The sequence below is a fragment of the Podarcis filfolensis genome (assembly GCF_964270895.1).
Source record: "Podarcis filfolensis genome assembly, chromosome: 2".
Taxonomy (NCBI): domain Eukaryota; kingdom Metazoa; phylum Chordata; class Lepidosauria; order Squamata; family Lacertidae; genus Podarcis; species Podarcis filfolensis.
The window spans coordinates 83,722,851-83,744,501 of NC_139605.1; the positions used below are offsets into that span (position 1 = coordinate 83,722,851).

At 44.2% G+C, this 21,651-nt stretch overlaps 1 protein-coding gene across 3 annotated transcripts in view; it reads right to left on the reverse strand.

Moving 5' to 3' along the window:
• The window catches only part of PIK3R5 (phosphoinositide-3-kinase regulatory subunit 5), a 53,156-nt gene extending 47,738 nt beyond the window's left edge, over positions 1 to 5,418 (reverse strand). For 2 of the 3 annotated variants that reach the window (XR_014544232.1, XM_083597708.1), the window contains exon 1: positions 5,111 to 5,418. The gene's annotated coding sequence lies outside the window, so the exon portion shown is untranslated. Of the gene's footprint in view, positions 1 to 4,812; positions 5,035 to 5,110 lie in introns of those variants that run through there. The other variant, XM_083597711.1, reaches the window with a different exon arrangement.
• Positions 5,419 to 21,651: the final 16,233 nt, after the last annotated feature.

Sequence of the window (21,651 nt, forward strand, 5' to 3'; positions counted from 1 at the left end):
GAACGTTTGTTGCTTCCCCTCAGGTAGGAAAATGTCTTGGGCCAGGGTCGCCTGGCCAGTGTAAATCCCAGATCTGCTCTCCTATGAATCGACAAACACCAGGAGTACAAGGCAAACTATTGCATCAATACATGTGAACTGTTTTTTTTAAAAAAAACAGCCAATATGTTTCATGAATGCAGATGGCTAAAAACAATGGAGGAAATAGAAGGAAGTGGCACCTGGAAGGATGCTTGTTTTGTTTACACAAAGTTCCAGATCCAGGATACAATCTAAATAGATATACTATGCTGGTGACTTGGAATAACTCCTCAAGGGAACAGCCAACATCAAGCAAAAACAATGGGAGGCATTTTGAAAGATTTATAACACCGTAACTTGAAAGTCATAATTGACAGTTTACAAAATGAAGATGTGATAGAGCAGAAGAGACAATGTACACAAACATCTGTAGCAGTGCTCTGGAATTTTTTGCTCCATTGGTTTTTGTTCTTAAATATATAGGACAAGCAGGTGAGTAGAGGACATTGCCGATGTCCAGTGACATCCTCCTTCCCACGAGGTTTCCCCACAGTTAAGTCCCATAGTGATGGACCTGCTCCCAAGTTGCATGCATAAGATGCCTGCTGTATTCAGGCAGCCAGATTCAATTCAAGGGCACAGACTAGATGGTTCAGGAGTGGTGGGAGATAGCTCAGCTTGCAGAGCATGAGACTTTTAATCTCTGGATTGTGAGTTCAAGCCCCACCTTGGACAAAAGATTCCTGCATTGCAGGGGGTTGGACTACATTATCCTCATGGTCCCTTCCAACTCTATGATCCTGTGATAGAGAGGTAAGGAAGGAGAAATAAACAGCCAAAGAGAAAACCGCGCTGTGGGTGAGCAGCCAATTAGATCAATTCCCCCTGCAACACAAAGTCTGCAGACACTTGACACACAAAGTGACTGCAGCGTGGAGCATTTGGGGAGGAGGGATCCAACATGAACGTACAGTTTCATGTATGGCTGGGGGAGGAGAGAGAAAGATAAACGGCAGATGCGGCACTGGAAACCAGGAGGAGACAACTTTGTGTGGAGTGTCAGCCTCATGTTAAGATTCTCTTGCTTTAAGACCACTTTTTCTGCTTCATATGGGCAATCGTTTAGGCTGTGCACTCATTTAGGTAAAAATTGTAAGAGGTTTTCCAACACTCACTAGAGCTCAAGGTAGTCAAGAGTAGGACATAAATCAACACACCTCATATGTTCATCCAACTCAACTCTAAAATGAATGAAGCTTTTGTTCCCATGACTGTTCTCAGAAGGGTATGTACGGCTTTGACTCCCTTGAGACTTAAGCCTTTCTTTGGACTTCAAAACTATTTTCATTTAGAAATAGTGGATGTTCGTCCTGTTCCCCCTCACCCCCCATCCACATTCTTCTTTACTTGCAGGGGAAACATATGTATTGCAAAAAGCAAACAAAATTAAGGCTCTAAAAAGCATTTAGAAAATTGATTTCATTCATTGACTTCCAAGGGTATTCTGTACATTTTCTATTTGCTAAACGGGGAGGGGGGATGGAGGGGGGAGCAAAACATGTGTTTTACCAACAAAGCTTCATAGAGGACACTAGAAGGGGTGAAGTGGGGGTGGAGGGGAGAATTGTGCTACCAAAGTAGCAGTTGGCAGCTGGGTTCTTCAGCACCATAATGGCAGTGTAGAAAACTGTCTCATTATGAAAGCAGCGTACCCTCCTGAGTTCTCGTTTCTTAATGAAAGCTCCACTTTTAGCTACTACAGAAACTCACAGCCTCCTCTGTGATACCAAAGCTTCATATAAAGCCACACTGTAATTGAAACTAGTATTGGTTTCTTTAAAAAAAAAAAAGGATAGTAGCATCAGTCCATAAGCGTCTGAAATGGCAAACGCCATAAACAAGGGAGCCCAAATTCAAAGCTTGACTCTATCGTTTATTTAACATGATTTTGATTGTGTAGGCCCCTTACACAAAATTAGTTCTAGGTCAACTCACAAAAAGAAATTGACAACCATAACAATAAAATATGCAACACCAAAAATAAAGAGATACCTGCAAGACATCACCAGCATTAAACCCATTCACTCTAAATGTAGCCCGTCACATACCACCAAATGCCTAGGAGTAGGGAAAGTAATGCTTGGGCCAAGTGAGCCTCAGTAAGGAGGAACCTTCAAACTGTAGCATCTAAAACTGTTGTTAAGTGTTTGTTTCTTAAATGCATTTCACTTCTAGTTAACACATCTGCAGCACAAGCCTGTCCATGTTTACTTGGAAGTAAGTCCTACTGTGTTCAGTGGGACTTAGGTACATCCAGAGATAGAATACATAGCTTTGTAGCCTCAATGTTGCAAATAGATCCTTTGTTGGTGTCACATTCCAAAACTGGACAGATCAATGGATACAAGATGATCTAGAATAACAGTAATAATAATAAAGTATCCTTGCCATGGTTACATGAAAAGAAGTTTGAAGGCATGACCCTGACTGATATTTCAAATGAACAATAAAATACATTATTTAAACGAGCAAAGCAAGCTGTATCTCAGGATAAGAATGTGAACTCCTCAAGAGTTAGGCAGTAAAAACTAGAAGCAAAGTCTTGGGGGGGGGATTGCACCCCTCCTGGAATTTAAGGTCAGGTATCTAGGTGGTTTACAACCCACCAATGATCATTTGATTATGTTTCAAATTAGTCAAACAACTGAGCTGTGGAGGAGGATTGATAAAACAAGATAAGGAGCTGAGGGGAATGGGCAGGCTAACAGTGGAAGACAATGAATGTGGAATTTAGACAAAGCACTTGTGACCAGAAAACAACACTGCATTTCACAACCTCTTAAGCAAGCTGCAAGAGCAAACCAAGCTCTGGGCACCCAGGAACAGACTGGCTAATGCAATACACATTCAAGAGTGCTTCTGTATTTTTACACCAACCAATAGACTAAATTGGCCACTTCCCATATTAATAATTATTATCACACTGCAAACACACACACACACACACACACACACACACACACACACACAGCACCTTATGGTGAAGTGGGGGTGGAGGGGGAACAAATATAAGAAATATAATCAACATCTCTACAAAGTAAAGAAGTCATTATCTTTTTACCATGCAGATACTTTAAAAAGTACGCGTTAACATTGAATACCATCTGATTCTTCAAAGGCCACATCATGTTATTTTTTTCAGACATGTCCATCAGCCTGGGAATAAGCAATGTGATCATATACTCCCTCAATAATAAATAATTGCCAAAGTGAGGACTTAAGAGTGCAATCCTTAACCCACTTATCTGGAAGTAAACCCAACTACACTGTTAGGAACCAACAGATACACACACCTGGAGTAAGCCCAAGTGACAAACAATGAGTCTCGCACCTGAGTAGACATGCATAGGATTGCACTGTTAGTGTCCACACTGGAAGTCACCACCTGCACCAACTTCCTGAGGCATATAACGCAGGTGTGTGGAGAACCTGTATGGCTATTCAGATACTGTTGGACTCCAATTCCAATCCGCCCCAGCCAGCACAGCCAATGGTCAGGGATCCCCTGAGTTGTAGCCCAGTGGCATTTGGTGGGACATCAGTTCCTGGTATAATGGAAAGAGGAAATAACCAGGTGGTCCTTCACTCCAGATGAGAAAGTACACATCCGCACCAATCACAATTCTAGAAGCTGTGTATACATACTATACCTTTAAAGCACATTCAAAGTACTTCCCTTCCCAGCAGAAAATAATCTTGGCAATTGTAGTTTGCCACTCACAGAGCTATAATTCCCAACACCCTTAAACTACAGTTCCCAGGATTCTTCAGGGGTGGGTGTGCTTTAAAAGTCTAGTGTGTACAAAATGCAGAGTATGAAGTAGCCTGAACCTTCCATATTTTTCCTTGCACCTCTACTGACAAATAAATACACATTTGGTTACATTTTAGGGAAGCAATGTATTTAGGATTCCCCCCCTCCCACAACATATGCCCCAAGTTGATTTTGCAACACATAAGGGGAGGGGAGGCTGAGAGCTAGAAGAGGAAATTGAAGGAAGTGCTGAATATAGTTTGCTGGGCTCTCATCAGGGCTGTAATTTTGCAGAGTGCAGAAGGGGGAAACTTGGATTCTGGTTTAGGGAACAAGATTCAATTTCTCTAGAATCTTTCTTTTAAAAAGAGCGCGCTAACAAGTTTCTAGTCCTTACGGACGGAAGATAAGCTCACAAAAGTTGCAGCAAACTACCTTCAGAAATCTCAGAAGGGGACATTTCAGCCAGAGGGGAGGGGCTGAAAAAGAGTTCCGGTAGTTGTGGCGAGGACGCCCTCCGTGCCTTGAATAGCTCCTTCCTCCCTAACCGGAATAAAACGATGCAAAACAGTAAACACAGCAAAATGGTGCGAAATGCATATTAAAAAAATTAAAAAGTTGTTCCCGTGGGCTCAATGCGCAAGATTTATCCGTGTCCGCGTTCCTTGTCCCAGAAACTGGATTGAACTGGTTCAGGATTCACACCCTGACCCTGACCCTGACCCGTTCCCCCTCCCCAACCCGTGAGAAGCAAGTCCTCTATTGGGTTCGCAGGGAAGCACGACGAAGCGGGCAAGCAGATCGCCCCCCCCATCCATTCCCCGTTATTCATTTCCAAGAAATGGTACGAGGCAACGTTCACCGGTGAAATTATCCATTTTATATTCCCACCCACCCACTCTCAAACAAAAATCACACAAAGAGGGACTTTAGCAGAAGTCTGGAGGAGGACCAGGGATGTTGCAAGATTTCCTCACCGAACCGGGGCTCGACTCGATGGCCTCTGCGCTCCCTTCCCAAGGCAGAGGCGGCATCCGTGCGGTGGCCCCGAACCAACAGGACGCGTTTCTGAAACGGAGACGCCGTGCCCAGGCGACCTCAGTCAGAATGAAGCTCCACTGACAGCCGCCGGGCTTCTCAGTCCGCCTCGGAGACAGCCAAACGCGCGCCCCCCACCCCGGCCCCCTCCCAACGAAGCCTGGACGCGCCCTCCCGCCACTTTGGAGCAGCCGCGAGCTCTCCAAGCCCCAGCTCAGCGCTGCCACGACGACCGACCTGCTCTGGGCGCCTCCTCCCTGCGTCTCGCCCATCCTCGGCTGCAGCCCAGCAGCAGCGGCGGCGCTTCAAGTCCTTGCCATCGCTGTCCCGCCGCGAGCAACAGTCTGCAGGCGTCGAGCTCAGCTGAGGGAAGAAGAGGCGCGAAGCGGCCGCCCCGGGCTGGCCCCGCCCCTTCCCTGGGCGGCCAGGTGGCGGGCGGAGGAAGCGAGCCGGGCGCCCTCAGAGCTGCCGGTGGGGCTGAGGCGCGAGGCGTTGTTTGTTGACCGACTCGGTCGCTATCTCCGCCGCCTTCCCCCCAACCAAGTAAACCCGCCCTTTACTTCCTCCTTCCCCGCCGCTGGTTTCAAAATGTCAGAGGGTGAAGTGATGTAGCGCCCGGCCTTCTTCTGAAGAAGGCTGCTGGTCGCCACAGCCTGAGGCGCGCTTGACTCGGAAGTCAGCCCTGCTGAGTCCGCTGGGGTCGCCCTCTCTCCTTGGTCGGTAGCGCTGCAGCCCATAGGTTTGATGAGGCCGTAAGCTACTGAAGGTAATGGCGCCCTTTATATGTCCAGAGGTCCTTTGTCAACAACAAATTGTTGCTGGTTTTTGTGTTGAATATATGCTATGTGGTAATTTATGGACCTAATCGGTATCTGAAGCCATTTGCACATGTTGCCATGCAACCAGTCCATGAGGAAGGTAAAGGGACCACAAACAGGAGTTTGCCACCCAAAATAACAGCCCTGAACTGAATTCTTCCTTTACTGTGAGGGATATAAAGGTAAAGGTAAAGGGACCCCTGACCATTAGGTCCAGTCGTGGCCAACTCTGGGGTTGCGGCGCTCATCTCGCTTTATTGGCCGAGGGAGCCGGTGTACAGCTTTGGGTCATGTGGCCAGCATGACTAAGCCGCTTCTGGCGAACCAGAGCAGCACACGGAAATGCCGTTTACCTTCCCTCCGGAGCGGTACCTATTTATCTACTTGCATTTTGATGTGCTTTTGAACTGCTAGGTTGGCAGGAGCAGGGACCAAGCAATGGGAGCTCACCCCATCGCAGGGATTTGAACCGCCGACCTTCTGATAGGCAAGTCCTAGGCTCTGAGGAAACCAGTGATATTTTAGCAAGCAGGAGAGCAGGTGAGGCCCATTACTTACCGGTACATCATAGCAACCTACACAACACTGTTGCTGTATATAGGTTTTATTTAATTTGTTTTTTATCTTGTATTTTGGAAATGTACATCCAGTTTTTTCCCCTTAAATTTTTTGGCGGCCCACAAGAGAGTGGGACCCTAAGCTATAGCTTGTTTAGCTTATGCGTAAATCCGGCACTGCTGCAGCCTGAAAACAAATGTCCCTTGACGACACCGGAAAGCATTTGAGTTTTTGGTTTGGTGCCATAAGAGTGCGTGATGCTCTCTCAGCCATGGCTACACACTCTACCTTTCCCCTCAAAGGATTCTGGGTACTGTAGTTTGCATGCCAGGGGGTTGGACTAGTTGACCCTGCTGGGGGTTCCTTCCAGCTCTACAGTTCTGTGATTCTATGGTGAAGTGTTGCTGGGAACACTTACCCTGCAAGGGGGTCCAACTACAGGGCCTGGAATTATTCGAGGGGAAAGGATACAGTGTGTGTGTGTGTGTGTGGTACAGTGCTTTAAAGGTACAGTGTGTGTGTGTCCGTGTCCGTGTGTGTCCCCTGCCTCAAATTGAAGGGTCATGCCCCCAAGTCAGAGAACGAGGGAAGACGCATGCCATTCCAACGCAAAGATGATCTTGTGCTATGGATGTGGTCACCACCTTGGACAGCTTTAAAAGAGGGTAAGACAAATATGTGGAGTGGAGAATAAGGCAATGGCTTCTAGTGAGGGTGGCTATCTACAGCCCCCAGCAGCGGAGACAGTATGCTTCTGAAGACCAGTAGGTGGGAATCATGAGGAGGAGGAGAGGGTGCTGTTGTGCTCACTTACAGCTTGTTTGCTGCTGTGAGAGCAGAGTGCTGGACTACAAGGGCCTTTGATTTGATCAATGAGGGCTCTTCATACATGGATTGTGTAAGCCCTTATGGTGACTAAGATACGTTGAGCCTGGAAGGATGACTACCCACTGTCTTACTACGCAATAGTCTGAGGACCTTACTGCTCTGGCAACATTCAAACATATTTCATATGGGCATCAGTCTTGTGCGGATATCTGCAAGGCTTATATTAGCTTATGTTTCATTTAAGAACTGTGTACTGATGTGGTCTACTGTCATTGTTAGTATTGTTTCATTATTATTATTATTTTCTGTTCGCTCACTCTGTTCTTTAATTTTATTTCTTCTTTTCCTTGTGAAATATGCATTTAAAAAACAATTGAAGGATGCTGGGCTTGATGGGCCTTTGATCTGATCAAGGGGAGCTCTTTTTATGTTCCTGTGAACAATGCAGATGTCATTACTTTTTTCTCCCTCTCCCTCCCACCCTGTTCAACATCCAGCTTGAGGCCTTTGGAATTTTTCAAAATAAAAATGGCAGACTAACCCTTAGCCATGCTTGTTCAATGTAACCTACATCTTCCTCTGCTTAGCTTATTTAGTAGCTCTCTCTCTCTGAGCAAAGTTTGTTTATTCGGCATGGCATGTGGAGGATTGGCAAATAGCACCACAGGAGATGGTGTCATAGTCCCTACTGTGAAATAAGTAGTAGTGTTTCATCTCTACTCCACTGCACCACTGCATACCATGCTTCTGATCTGCATTGCTTGCACTTGAGCCACATTGAGGATGAGTGTTGCTAGGTGCTTAAAGGACTCCGGGCACAGACCATGGCAGATTTGCACAAATGTATAGGGTGCAGAGTTGTAAAGAAAGAAGGGGAGTTTTAAAACGGGGGGGGGGAGGCAGGCTGGAGATCTGGGGTCAGCTTTTGGGCTTTCAGGGCCACTCCCTAACATTATCACTGGTGCCAGGTCCCAAAATATCTGATTCAGTCTGCATGTGTTTCTCTTGTGTGGTGTGCAGCAGCAGCAGAGGAACTTCCCTTAATTCTTCAACCTGTGCAACGTGTAGCTTCTAGAAAGCATGCAGTTCTGTGAGTTGTGAAGTCATGTCCTGAATGTACAGCACTGCTAGCTGCAGAGCTTTGCATGGTCTGCTCACCATAACCCACAAGTCGGCTCAAGGGAATTACTCCTTGGCAGGTTGCCAGCCGAAGGGGATTACCGAACATGGCCGTAGGCTCTTGGGGCTTCATGCTGGGAGGAAGGAAGTGCAGAACAAGGAGGAAGGTGGTTTTCCGGGCCATGTGCACTGGCTGGGAGCTTGCTGCAATTGTCAGCGACAAAAGATGTAAACAAGGTGGCATCTATCCTTAAGCTGAGCTATAGAATTGGCATGGTATGATCTGGGCTGTGTCTGTAATCCCCCAGGAAAAAACAACTCAGCAACAGAATTAGCTTCCACACCTCTACAAAGAATTGTTCAAAGCAATATGCACTGCCATAAGAAATCTAAAATCAATTTCTTTTAAACAATTCCTTCTTTCATTAAGGAGATTCCTTCTTAAGGAGACTCCTTCTTAAGGGGATATATACAGTACACACACACATGCACAAATACATATATACATACAAATTCCATCTGAATACTAAAGCTGGTTTTGAGTTTTGCATTTCCTACTAGCACTTTTATTTGTAAATGTAAGCAAAGCTTATGAAGTTAACAAGACTGTCTTTAAGATAATGATCAAATGGCACCGATCCAGCTAAAGCTAGTAATGATTAGGTCCCACTGAAATTAACGAAAGCAGTTAGTCATGACTAATTTGCCCCACTTCTTTCAGAAGGGCTTAAAAGGAGAGTGGATGGGGGGGGGGAATAAGCCTTGCAGACCTTTCAATAGTGGTGCAGAAGAGAGAATTTCAGCCGTTGTGTCTCTCAGGACAAGCTATACCTCTTAAACACCCTTCTTCTGCACAACCATGACAGGTGCAGGAGTCCCATCTCGTTTTTCACATGACCACCCCAGCCGCATCTGAGACCAGTATAAGTAACTCTAGACATACAAATCCATCATTTACAGTATTCTTGGTACTCACGTGGCATGACTATTGGCTCTCTTGGCTTCTTCTTTTCCCATTGATTTCCTTGGCCCCACAATATCCCAGAACCACGAATGGCATTTTTCTGCAGAAACAGATTTGCATAAAACATAGCCCTTCTCTAAGCAAACCTATCCTTAGAAATATGCAAAGTCGGCATCCAAGCGATAGGGAGAACAAAGAAGCAGCAAATATTTCCCCTTTAGTCATATTAATTAAGAGAGTGCACTGTTTTTCAAAGAGTGAGGCTGAGCATACACCGTACATTTAAAGCACACACACAAATCACAAGAATCCTGAGATCTATAGTTTACACTTCACAAAGCTACACTTCCCAGCATCTGTAAAAAACTACAGTTCCCAGAATTCTATGCAGTGGGTGTGTTTTAAATATTATGGGAATAGCCTCAGGTGATTCTAGCATCCAGGAGGGCACCTGTTATAGTTTCTCCACGTGACTGAGCCACACTGAAAGAATGCATGTAGGGGTGGGCTTGCTTGAAAGTGGCCAACATGAAAATCTTCCTGCCATGGAAAGGAAATACAACATAGAAGAGGCTAGGCTAGATGCTTTGGCTCAAACTATTAGCCTGTGAAGGACAGCAGTGGGGTGAGGAACCCATGCCCTACCCCCCGTGTTGGACTCCCAACTTGCATAAACTGCAGCCAGCAAAGCCAATGGCCAAGAATGATGCAAGTTGGGATCCAGAAAAGTTTGGAGGGCCAAATGGCAATCCTCCCCCAATCCCTAGACAGCATCTTAAAAAGGAGAGACATCACCTTGCCGACAAAGGTCCTTATAGTTAAAGCTATGGTTTTCCCAGTAGTGATGTATGGAAGTGAGAGCCGGACCATAAAAAAGGCTGATCGCAAAAGAATCAATGCTTTTGAATTATGGTGCTGGAGGAGACTCTTGAGAGTCCCATGGACTGCAAGAAGATCAAACCTATCCATTCTTAAGGAAATCAGCCCTGAGTGCTCACTGGAAGGACAGATCGTGAAGCTGAGGCTCCAATACTTTGGCCACCTCATGAGAAGAGAAGACTCCCTGGAAAAGACCCTGGTGTTGGGAAAGATTGAAGGCACAAGGAGAAGGGGACGACAGAGGACAAGATGGTTGGACAGTGTTCTCGAAGCTACCAGCATGAGTTTGACCAAACTGCAGGAGGCAGTGGAAGACAGGAGTGCCTGGCGTGCTCTGGTCCATGGGGTCACGAAAAGTTGGACATGACTAAACGACTAAACAACAACAAGGCAATCCTCCCCCAATCCCTATACAGTATGGGAGTATGTGTACTGCCTGAGTTGTATATGCCTCAAAGATGGTCCCTTTGCCTGTGCTTGCTTATGGCAGCGGCTCCATCTCCCATGTGGCAAGCAGGTCAAGCAGCAAAGACTGCTTCTCGGTGATTGCCGTTCTGTTGTGGAACAGCATTCCTCACAAAGTCCAGCTTGAGCATTTCCCAGCAGCAGCAATGCAGTATCTCAGAATGCAAGCAAAGCATGTTGCGGCCAAGGATTGGGAAGGGGATTATGGTAACAGCAGGGTTTTTACAACGTAGTTAAAATGTTGTCAGCCCAGGCCAAGCTTTCTGAGACAGGGCAGGTTAAAATTCAAACACATGGATGAAAACAGGTCGAACCAAAATGCCAAATAAGGGGAATTCAGAATCAATGTAAGGATCTCAAAACAATCAAGAAGACAGTCATTTGATAAAATCTCTCGCACATGCCCTTCTAATATAATGTTGTTGAGCTCTATATGATGTGGGCCTTTCTATGTACGTAACTCATGGGGTTTTATGTTATGAGAGCTGACTGTCATTTTCCCCCCATTACTTTGGTGGAGGGGCAGGCAGAAGAGAGATCAGGATCTGCTGCTAGCTCTTTGGGTGGTTTGCAATAGGTTGGCAAAGCTTTCTCATTGCAAATCCTTTTAACAATAGAAGCAATAAAATCACCTTTGCCAGCAGGCTGCTGAGATGAAGAAAGCTAAACAGGACTGTTGTTCTGTCTAAAAGGACCGAGAGCTTAGTTCAGAAAATAAATCACTAGGTTCAGAATGTGCTCAGGGATACCCTGTTGTTCTTGAACACCAACTGTGCACCTTTTGCACTAGGCTCCCATTGGTAGATCTTGGCGTTCTAATAATAAAGCAAGCCTGAAATCAGTCTCCTCTTCCTTTGGTAGATGGATCAGATCTAGTAAGCAGCTTCTCTCTCCTACAGGGCCTTTGTCATCAACAGTGTGTACACTAAAAGGAGGAAGCTGGTTTCACAATGTGGCATGATGTATATTTGCATAAGAGCCTGCTCTTTCAGCATTAGTCTCTTCCCTGTACTCTGCAACAATTGGGGACAATCCAATATTTTTTGCTGCCTGAGTTGAAGGACCATGTGGTGACCCTTCCCTCCCCGTTCTATGTATGGAAGCCAACTGGACTGATGCATGAATCTGATGAGCACCTGAGGAAACAAGGTAGTTTGGCGAGGAGCAAAGACATGTCATGTAGCTTACAAAACTCTTTCCTCTAACAGAGAGGAATGGCCAGAGGTCTTAGAAGGAACAAGATGCTGCAATTGCCTCTCTTTGCCTCATGGTAGGGCCAATGTTTGCCTGAGTCAGGTCTAATGAGATAATCTACTGACTGCACTGAGCATGAGTTGTTGTTGTTGTCCCCTGAGGTGGAAGTGAAAGCTGCCCATGAAAAACAATTGAGAAGTCCATTCTGTTAGAATAGCTGTGACTAGGTAGCAGCCTGTCCCCTCATTTAGCCAAAGGGAGCAGCAAACACTGGAGTTTCTGTCTTCCACATTCTGTAAACCCAGAAGTTCCCCCTCTAGGCAATGGAATGAGTCACTCCAATTTTTCTTACATCTATTCCCTCACTATTTTGTAAGTCTTGGAAACTTACAATGTCATTTTTAAAAACAACAACAACAACAAGCATTTTTTAAAATTTTAATTTACAAACTATTTGCATTGACAAAATACACCTGCTTCTTTAGCAAAAGAAGAAGTTTTCCTTTTCTGGATGGAGGCTAGAGAGTGCGTACAGAAAATAGCCTACAGTACAAAGGTAAAATTCCTATCTGTTGTTCCACCCATTTTTGCCTCTGGCGCTGCCCACCATTGCCATTGCCTTGAAGGGAATGCAGCCCTCAGACTGAAAAAGGTTCCCCAGTTCTGTGGTCAAGAGGGACCATATTCCCCACATTTGTTTAGGCTGGCCGTAGCGACCAAGTTGCTGGCCGTTTCTTGTAGGAATTGAACCTGCCTGCTAGAGACATAGAAGTTTTGCATTTGGGTTGTTCTATTTGTATAGAACGGGACGCGGGTGGCGCTGTGGTCTAAACTACAGAGCCTCGGGCTTGCCGATCAGAAGGTCGGTGGTTCGAATCCCCACGACAGGGTGAGCTCTTGTTGTTTGGTCCCAGCTCCTGCCCACCTAGCAGTTTGAAAGTACATCAAAGTGCAAGTAGATAAATAGGTACTGCTCCAGCGGGAAGGTAAATGGCATTTCCGTGCACTGCTCTAGTTTCCAGAAGCGGCTTAGCCATGCTGGCCACATGACCCGGCAGCTGTCTGTGGGCAAACGCCGGCTCCCTCGGCCTTTAGAGCGAGATGAGCACTGCAACCCCAGAGTTGTCCACGACTGGACCTAACGGTCAGGGGTACCTTTACCTTTTTATTTGTATAGAACACTTTGGGTTGTTCTATTTGCTCAGCATGCATTGACAAATATGCGGGAGTTTGCTTTACTTTGTATTTATAGTCTGTTTCATGTGTTTAATTAAAAAAAGTAGTTTTACAAAGGGAACAGAGCTTGCTAACAGCGGTGGAGTATCTGTCTCGTGGAGTTATGGCCAGCCCCATCTATATCAATAACCCTTCCAGCTTTACAGTTCTGCTCTATATAGGAAATGTGTTTGCAGAGATGCCAAAGCAGAATAGGAAGCAGAGATTACATGATAAAGGTTGCCATCTGCTGGTAGTAAAGCGCTCACAATGCGTTTTCAGAAGCCCAGGAAGCCGCTATCAGCTGCTCATGTACAAGAGAAATCAGGCTCCTTCTGAGTTGCATGCTTTGCTTTCCACAGATTTATCCTGCCCTTGCCTTCCCTCCTTTCCACACTTTGTTTGATGACAGGGTAACTCTGCATAGCAGCTCCCTGTTTGAGACGCTCCCTTCACTCATCCATAGGTAACTGCAAATAATGGGCTTAAAGCAGAGTTGAGCCACAATGTGCTTAGAAGACATTTATTTTCTCAAGAAAATTTCTTTTCTTTTCTTTGCAAACTTTGATGGTTGCATTTTTTTAAAAAAATCAGTAAACATAAAGTGTTGCTTCCAAGACAAATACAAGCACAGATGTTGAGTCTTGTATGCAGTCATCTATACAACATCAAAACAAACTTGTGAGTATAAGAAGCCCTTGCATCACTTATTTGTAATATGTGGGGAAGCAAATTTGGAGCTACGGAAATCAAAGGTAACGTTATGAACAGTCTTTGGTATTTCTACCATTCAAGTAGCAAAGCAGCCTCAAAGGTGCTGTCCAGAGTGCTAGAGATTCAGTACTTCTCCTGTCCAGAGAGCAGAAAGGCTGAGGTGGTCAGATGGCCCTTGGGAGAGAGAAAAATGTTCTACAGCCAGGTCTATACAGGCCTGGATTGAGGTGGGGCAAGTGGGGGACACGTGCTTTAGCCAGCTGGCTGGAAGACCATCAAAGGAACATCCTTCCCTGGCAATGAGGCAGGCAGCCACTCACCTCTTCTAATAAGTGGTACCTAAGGCATCACCAAGCATGTGACACAACTCTTTCCTCCACACTGTATTGTTTTCAGGGTATGAATCCTCTTTTATATTCCTGATCAGGCCCTGATCAGGATGCAGCATGGCTGTCTACAGCCCATTCACTTCTTCTAATAAGCAGAGCTTGTTGCTGTGAATAAACTAAAGATTGTTAACAAAAGAAGTCAATGCACAGTGCAATTTCAAGCTGCCACTAAACCCTAATGACCCCAAGAGGTGGCCCTGGTTCTCTTTCCCTCAATCTCTTTATGACATGCTGAATGACTACATTTCTCAAACATTTGACTAATTAGTTCAAATCAACACCTGACATTGTGTGTGTGTGTCAATGTCAGTCATAGACACACACACCAAGTGGTTCTTGACTTTTGCATTTGAATTTCACACACTGATTTTACACCAGGGGTAGGTAGAAGGTAGAATGGAATCTCTGGGCTATTTTTTAATAGATCACCAACAATTACCAACTCTAATTTTCCCAATGAGACTGCTGACACAAAGGAAACTTGGGGGAAACGAGGATTGAGTTTTTGTGTGAAATGACTGAGAGCATCTTTCCGGTACTGAAAATAAACTCTTGGATTGAGAAACACTCACAGGTGCTCTGTTCCTTAATGATAAGTGTGTGCCTGCCCCTCTTTCTAAGCCACTATATTACACTTAACATCAGCAGATAAACCACGGGGCTCTTGGAGAAAGAAAACAGATCCCACAAGCTTGAAATCTGTCCAGTCCTTTTTTACACCAATTTTTGGGGCATGTGGCAGCTGCCAGATCCAGGCCTTTAGACCCCTAGTAGCTGTAAGAAGGGAGAATTTAACCAAGTGCTGCTTTTTGACTTTTCCAGGGTGATTGAGTGACACTAGAGGCAGTGACTTGCAAAAAAAAATCTTTTTTAAAAAATCTGTGTGCCTCTTAGTCTCCCTTCTCAATAATGAAACACAGCTTTACATGGACTCTGCTTTTCTTTTTTTCTTTTTGATTTTTTTTAAACATATAAAACACATACATTTACATTTACACAATACACAATACACATACACAACAAGCTACCTTATTTTCATAACATAAAACATACCTACATTACTCTATATAATACCTACCTATACTATACATATCAGCATACCTACACACCTACCCCCCACGGACATCCACCAAGTGACTTGACTTCCAGCCGTTCTTGTTACGCTACTTTATTTTTCCAACTAGCTTAAGCACATTTCATTATTTCTTTAATCTCTTCTTCTATCTTGACTTTACTCTCCTTTCACTCTTATCATTTTCTGGATTCACTCAATATCTGTCAGAAATTCTACTTTTTCCACATAAATTTTGATGTATTCCTTAAAGATAGCCTACTTCTTATTCACTTTTTGTACCATATCTCCTCTTATTATCCCTTTTAGTTTGGCAATATGGAAGTATTCCATCATTTTAGATAGCCAGTCTGTTTTAGTTGGGACACTGCTGCTTTTCCAATTTATGGCAACCTTGCCGCCATAGTTGCATACATAAATATTGGTCTGACCTTTCTTTTTATTTCCTCTGACATGATACCTAGGAGAAAGGATTCTGGGGTTTTTTCAAATGAAAATCTAAACATCTTTTTCAATTCGTTATAGATATTTTCCCAGAATCCCACTATCTTTTTGCACTCCCACCACATGTGTAGAAAGGTTCCTGCCCCATTGTTACATCTCTAACAGACATCAATACAGTTTTTATACATTTTTGCCAGTCCGACCGGGGTCAGGTACCATCTGTATTGCATTTTCATTACATTCTCTCTTAAATTATAGCATGCCATAAATTTGATATCTCTTTTCCAGAGCCGTTCTGTCAGGGAACTGCCATCGGCTCAGGAGGGAGAGAGCAAAAGCTGAATGGATTATAGAGAGACTCCAGGGATTGGGGGAAGCAGCTCCTCTTCAACGGAGGAGGATAAAAACACCTCCAGTGGACAGGAGCTGCAGGAGTCGGAAGTGGCAAAGCGGTCCCAGGACTCCTTGCTGGGGAAAAGCAGGGAGGAGAGGGGTCCTCCGCTACCCACGCCCTCCTTGCGCAGAAAGTATCCGCACAGAGAAGGGAGGTGCAGACTTGGCATCAAGTAGCTGCTTTGCTGGGGAAAGTTTAGGAACCGCCCACTCACGGATTCTGCCAGCGATTGAGCCAGCCACGGGAGAGTGGGGCTTCGGACAGACAAGGGTTATTTTGGCAGCAAAACAAGGCTTCACAGCCAAGCAGGGAGATATTTGCCTGCTTGCTCTCGAGCAACCCCTTGGAAACATAACACGTTCCCATTGGCTCATCATAATATTTTCCCCTAAATTCTGGGCCCACTTTACCATCACTGTTTTCACTTGCTCCTCCTTTACCTCCCATTCGAGGAGCAAATCATATAATTTGGAAATATGTTTACTTTTAGATTGGATCAAGTACTCATCCAGTCTTGAAACTTCTTTCTCAGATCCTTTTTGTTTATCTTTTGCCAATCTGATTAATTTGAAAATATTGCAGCCAATCGTTCAAATATTTTTTAACTTCCTTATATTCTTTCAATTTAAGTTTGTTATTTTCCTCTTCCAATAATACCTTATATGTTGCCCTATTGTTATTCATATTCTTTCTCTTTACAGTCATGATTTCTAAGGGTGAGGTCCACCAAGGTGTTTTGGGTTCTAGGATCCCTTTATATTTCATCCATATTTTATACAGTGATTTCCTTATAATATGGTCCATAAAACCCTTGTGGACTCTCACCTTTTCCTCTATTAGGTATGCATGCCATCCAAATCGAGTGCCTACTCCCTCCAGATCTAACACATCAGTATCCTTTAATTTAATCCACTCCCTTAACCAGGTCAGACCTGCTGCAGCATGATATAATTCCAGGTCAGGTAGGCACATGGACTTTTCAGTCTATGGTCTGCTTGACCTGCCTTTGTTTGGGATGCTCTGTGTTCTCACCCCAGCTTTAAGGTGCGCTATCTGAATCATAGTACTTCTTGAACCCAAGAAGGATTTGCAAGGCAAATGGGTAAATGGGAAGTATAAATGACTGACAGTAGTGGACTTACCTGGCTGTAGGAGCAAAGGAAAGCAAAGGAAAGTAACCATCCACCCTCTTTCCTCTGCAAAGGAAAGTGTGAAGCAACTTGCAGTTTACCTTTAGGTTCCTCTCCTTTCGTAAGCAACTTTTCTGGCTCATCTGTACTCAGGGTGGAAATCAGCAATACAGCCAGAAAACACATCAATACAATGCAACACAGCAATGTCTTTTTTAAAAACAGCAATAAATTAGAACCTAAACCAGTGCAGAACACTACTACTAATGGCACCATACACATTTTATTTCATTGCTCAAATTGTTGCACTCAAGGCATTCACTATACTGCTATGTTGCAATGTTCCACTAGATGTCAGTGTAACCTTAGAATAAGGGGAAGCAAAGAGATAGTTCTCCATTACCTAACAGATGTGGAATAAAGCTCTGTCACTGCTGTTTTGATCACACGGGAAAATAATGTTGCCTATGTACCCTGAATCCCCATGACGGGGTGAGCTCCCGTTGCTCGGTCCCTGCTCCTGCCAACCTAGCAGTTTGAAAGCACATCAAAGTGCAAGTAGATAAATAGGTGCCGCTCTGGCGGGAAGCTAAACAGCGTTTCCATGCGCTGCTCTGGTTTGCCAGAAGCGGCTTAGTCATGCTGGCCACATGACCTGGAAGCTGTACACCAGCTCCCTTGGCCAATAAAGCGAGATGAGCGCCGCAACCCCAGAGTTGGTCACGACTGGACCCAATGGTCAGGGATCCCTTTACCTTTACCTATGTAACCCGAAAGAGAAATTGCTGAGACTTTATGTGATGTTGGGCCTCTTTTACTTGGATTAATATTGTAGATCATTGATCGGAGTCCAATGACCCCTCTTCCTGTTATATTGTGTTTCTTGTTTTCTGTAACCATATGAATCAGGGATGTAAATCAAATAACCTGTGGCCCTCCAAATATTGATGGACTCCCATTATCCCATTATCCCATCATCCCTATCCACATGTTCTAGCACACCAGGTCCATTAAATCTCATACACCAAATCTTGTTTATATTTGTACAGAAAATCTTCACTGAGTTCCCTAGGAGCCAGACTTTCATAGGATACAGTCCAAAACAATTCCTTTTTACTTAACGGTCTTTCATCACCACTGACCTTTTCAATGGATCACAGCATAATGTTATTGCATTTACATTGCTCTTCAAGAAAACGTTTTACTAACTGAGGCCCCCTTCTTTGATGCTGCAAGTGGCCTAGATGTCTTTCCTCCATAGATCTGTGGGATAACCAAACTTATAGAACCAAGATGCTTATGTCTAATTAATGCATGAAGTCTAATTAAAACCATGAACCAGGACTTTGAAGAGTTTGTAAGTAAACAAAATTTTGACTAACCAAATGTGTGGTTTTTTCCTATGCTGGTGGCAGAGGGAAATTATGGAACTCGCTTAAAAGGGCATGTTTCAAAGGTCTGACAGCCTAGATTTTCCACATGCTTCTTTGTTGCATATTTTGTGACTTTAAATATCTGCTGGGGCTCTCTCACCCAAGAGTGCCTGCTCCAAACTTGGATTTTGACATCCAGGACTTCCGGGTTAGCGCGAACGGCTAATGGCGGATTCCCTCCGAGCTCCGGAGGGAATCGGCTCTTCAGGAGCGGGGTCTTGCCGCTGCGGCGACGCGGGGACCATTAGAAATCACAGGCGGGGAAGCCTGTGAACTTGGTGACTCGGCAGGCACCATTTGCGTCCCCCCTGACCCGTGAAGAAGCCTTTTTAAAGGCTTTGGAACGGGGGACGGGGTGAGTGGTGCGGTGCTGTGAGTCGACTGCTTCTCCTGGGGAGTGAAGCCGCGAGCCATGGTCGGAGGGCGCTGACTTTTTCCTGTGAACAATCGGACCCTAAAAGTAACAACCCGTGAGTAGTACGGAAATTGGACTTTTTAAGGAAATTTCTTTGGAATTTGGCACGATCGGGGAAGGTGCAAACAGGAAGTCCGCCTCCCCGCCTTGTAAAAGATCTAAAGCAAGGACTAGTTAACTAAAGTCGAGAGAATTGTCTTTTTGATAAAAGATATCAATTTCACGATTTGGCGATACAATAAGTAATTGTGCTGGAGGATAAGGTTAATTTTGAGAATTGAAGTTCCACCCCCCCCCCGGACCCGGGAGTGATTCGCGAGAGAGCCTGTTGAGGAGACATAGAGAAGTTTGACAGCTGTCAAATTTAACTGTCAAAAAGGAAAAAGAGAACTTTGTTTCCGCTGTCTCTGCTGGATACAGTTGCTGCAATCTGGTTATATTTTGTGGAAAATAAGTAAGAACTGATACAAATTAACCTGACTTTTGGATTTTAACTGGAAAGAATACTAAGTTACTAAATCCCTCTAGAGGAGGATTTGTGACACTACAAGAATGGCTGGAAAAGGGAAAATTCAGGCTGGGCTGGACAGAATATTTGTTCTCCTGGGAAAGTTACAAGGTCAAATTGAGGTTTTGTCTACAAATCTAGCAACCTTGAATTTAAAAGCAAATAACATTACGGAACTTGATAAGGACTTGACTCAGGAAGCCCATGCAGCTGGACAAAAAGAGGACTTTGAGAATCTTGAAAGTGTGGAGAAGGAAGAAGGAGCTGTAACTTTGCAAATGACAAAAGAGAGCCAGAGGCCTGACATCATGCTCAAAAAGGGAAACAAAAAATCAAACCAAAGGCCTGACAGGATGATTACAAAGGAAAATAAGTACTGGATGATGAAATTCTGGTTTAACTTGGTGAAGGAAGAATGGAGAGATTCCTTTGTGTGGAGACCGGAAGATCTATGGATTACAAATCTGATTAAAGTGGAAGCTGGAGTCTTGGTGACAATTGGACTTTTGGACCTGGCTTTTAAGTATGGAGGTCTGGCTGGAAGAAATTTGGACCTTATTGAGACAGAGCTTCTCCGAAATTTGGAGTTTAATATTAAGGACTATCAAAAAAACCGGCAGAGAGGAACTGAGAGAGAATTAAGAGCCTCGGACGTGAGATCTCCAGGCTGATAGAAGATTAAGACTGGACATTTGTTGGGGATCGAAACCGGGAAAGGGGGTGGTGGGGTTTGAGAATCCAAAGGGTGTATAACTATGATCTGTCTTTTTTTTTTTTTTTTTGGTTAACAATATGAAAATTGGGAAATTCGTGGAATGGAACTAGGGTCGACTTTAGGAAAAAGATTTGTGTATTGAGGTACAAATATTGATGTTTATAAGTTAAAATAAGTTAAAGAAAAATGAATTAAATATAAAAAGGTTAAAAATTGGGGATAGGAACTTGTTGAACAAACAACTTGAATTGGAATGCAAGAAGGGGAGGTGTGGGGAAGTCTGGGAAATATGGTAATGAAAATATGAAACTAAAAATGTTAAATTTTTCCTTTTTATTTTTTTTTGTATTTTTTGTTTTTTTTTTGTTTTTTTGTATTGAATTTGAAAAATCCTAATAAATATTTCATTAAAAAAAAGGATTTTGACATCCAGACACACACACACACACACACACACACACACACACACACTGTTATTGTGGGAACATGCAATCACAAAAATGACTCCTGCAAGTCAAAATGGACCATGGACCTAATTTCATGGATGGTGTCCTTGTGAGCCTGGTTGTGTGAAATAGAGTGGACTGAAGATAAGTATTCTTGAGACTTCTATATTCACTATGTATCAACCAATCTTTAAGATTGTTGGTTCTTTTAAAACCACCAAGTGTTTTTTTATGTCAAACGTGGCAGGTCTTGTACTACATGCCATTTGGAATATATGTGCATTTGTAAATCTTTTTGTGACCTGGCTGAATGGGGAAAAAAATACATGAAATTCTGTTGTTTGCTATTCTTCTTTGAGGAGACATGATAACACATCTACAGATGTTGGCCCTATTCAAGGCTGATTCTACAACCCTAGATGGGTAACCTTTATTATAAAAGTGTCTTCATAAAACTTGTGGTTCTTTCATGTTCTCCTGATTTTCAGACCATTCCAGAGCTCCTCTTCTTTCTGCTGACTTCAGTGCTTCCCACCACCACCCTTGCTCATTTCAGTCTCTAACCAGGCTGGAAATCAGATTGAAAGGGGTAGAGAAGCATTTTGCAGTCATGCTACTGGCACTGAGTGGAGCCATATGTCAAGGTAATGCTACAGATAAAATCTCATTGTTATCTGGAAAGGCCATCAAGGAAGTGGGTGCATGGGTTCCTGCATGGAGCAAAGGTGATGTTTCCTAATCCTAGCTAAAACTCTGAGGCCACAATCCTATACTTTCCTGGGAGTAAAAAGTTAAAGGAAAAAGACCCCTGGACAGTTAAGTCCAGTCAAAGGCGACTATGGGGTTGCAGTGCTCGTCTTGGTTTCAGGCCGAGGGTGCCGGCGTTTGTCCACAGACAGTTTTCCGGGTCATGTGGCCAGCATAACTATACCGCTACTGGCTCACAGAGGACTATGACGAGTGCCAGAGCGCACGGAAACGCCATTTACCTTCCTACCACAGCAGAACCTATTTATCTACTTGCGCTGGCATGCTTTCGAACTGCTAGGTTGGCAGGAGCTGGGACAGAGCAATGGGA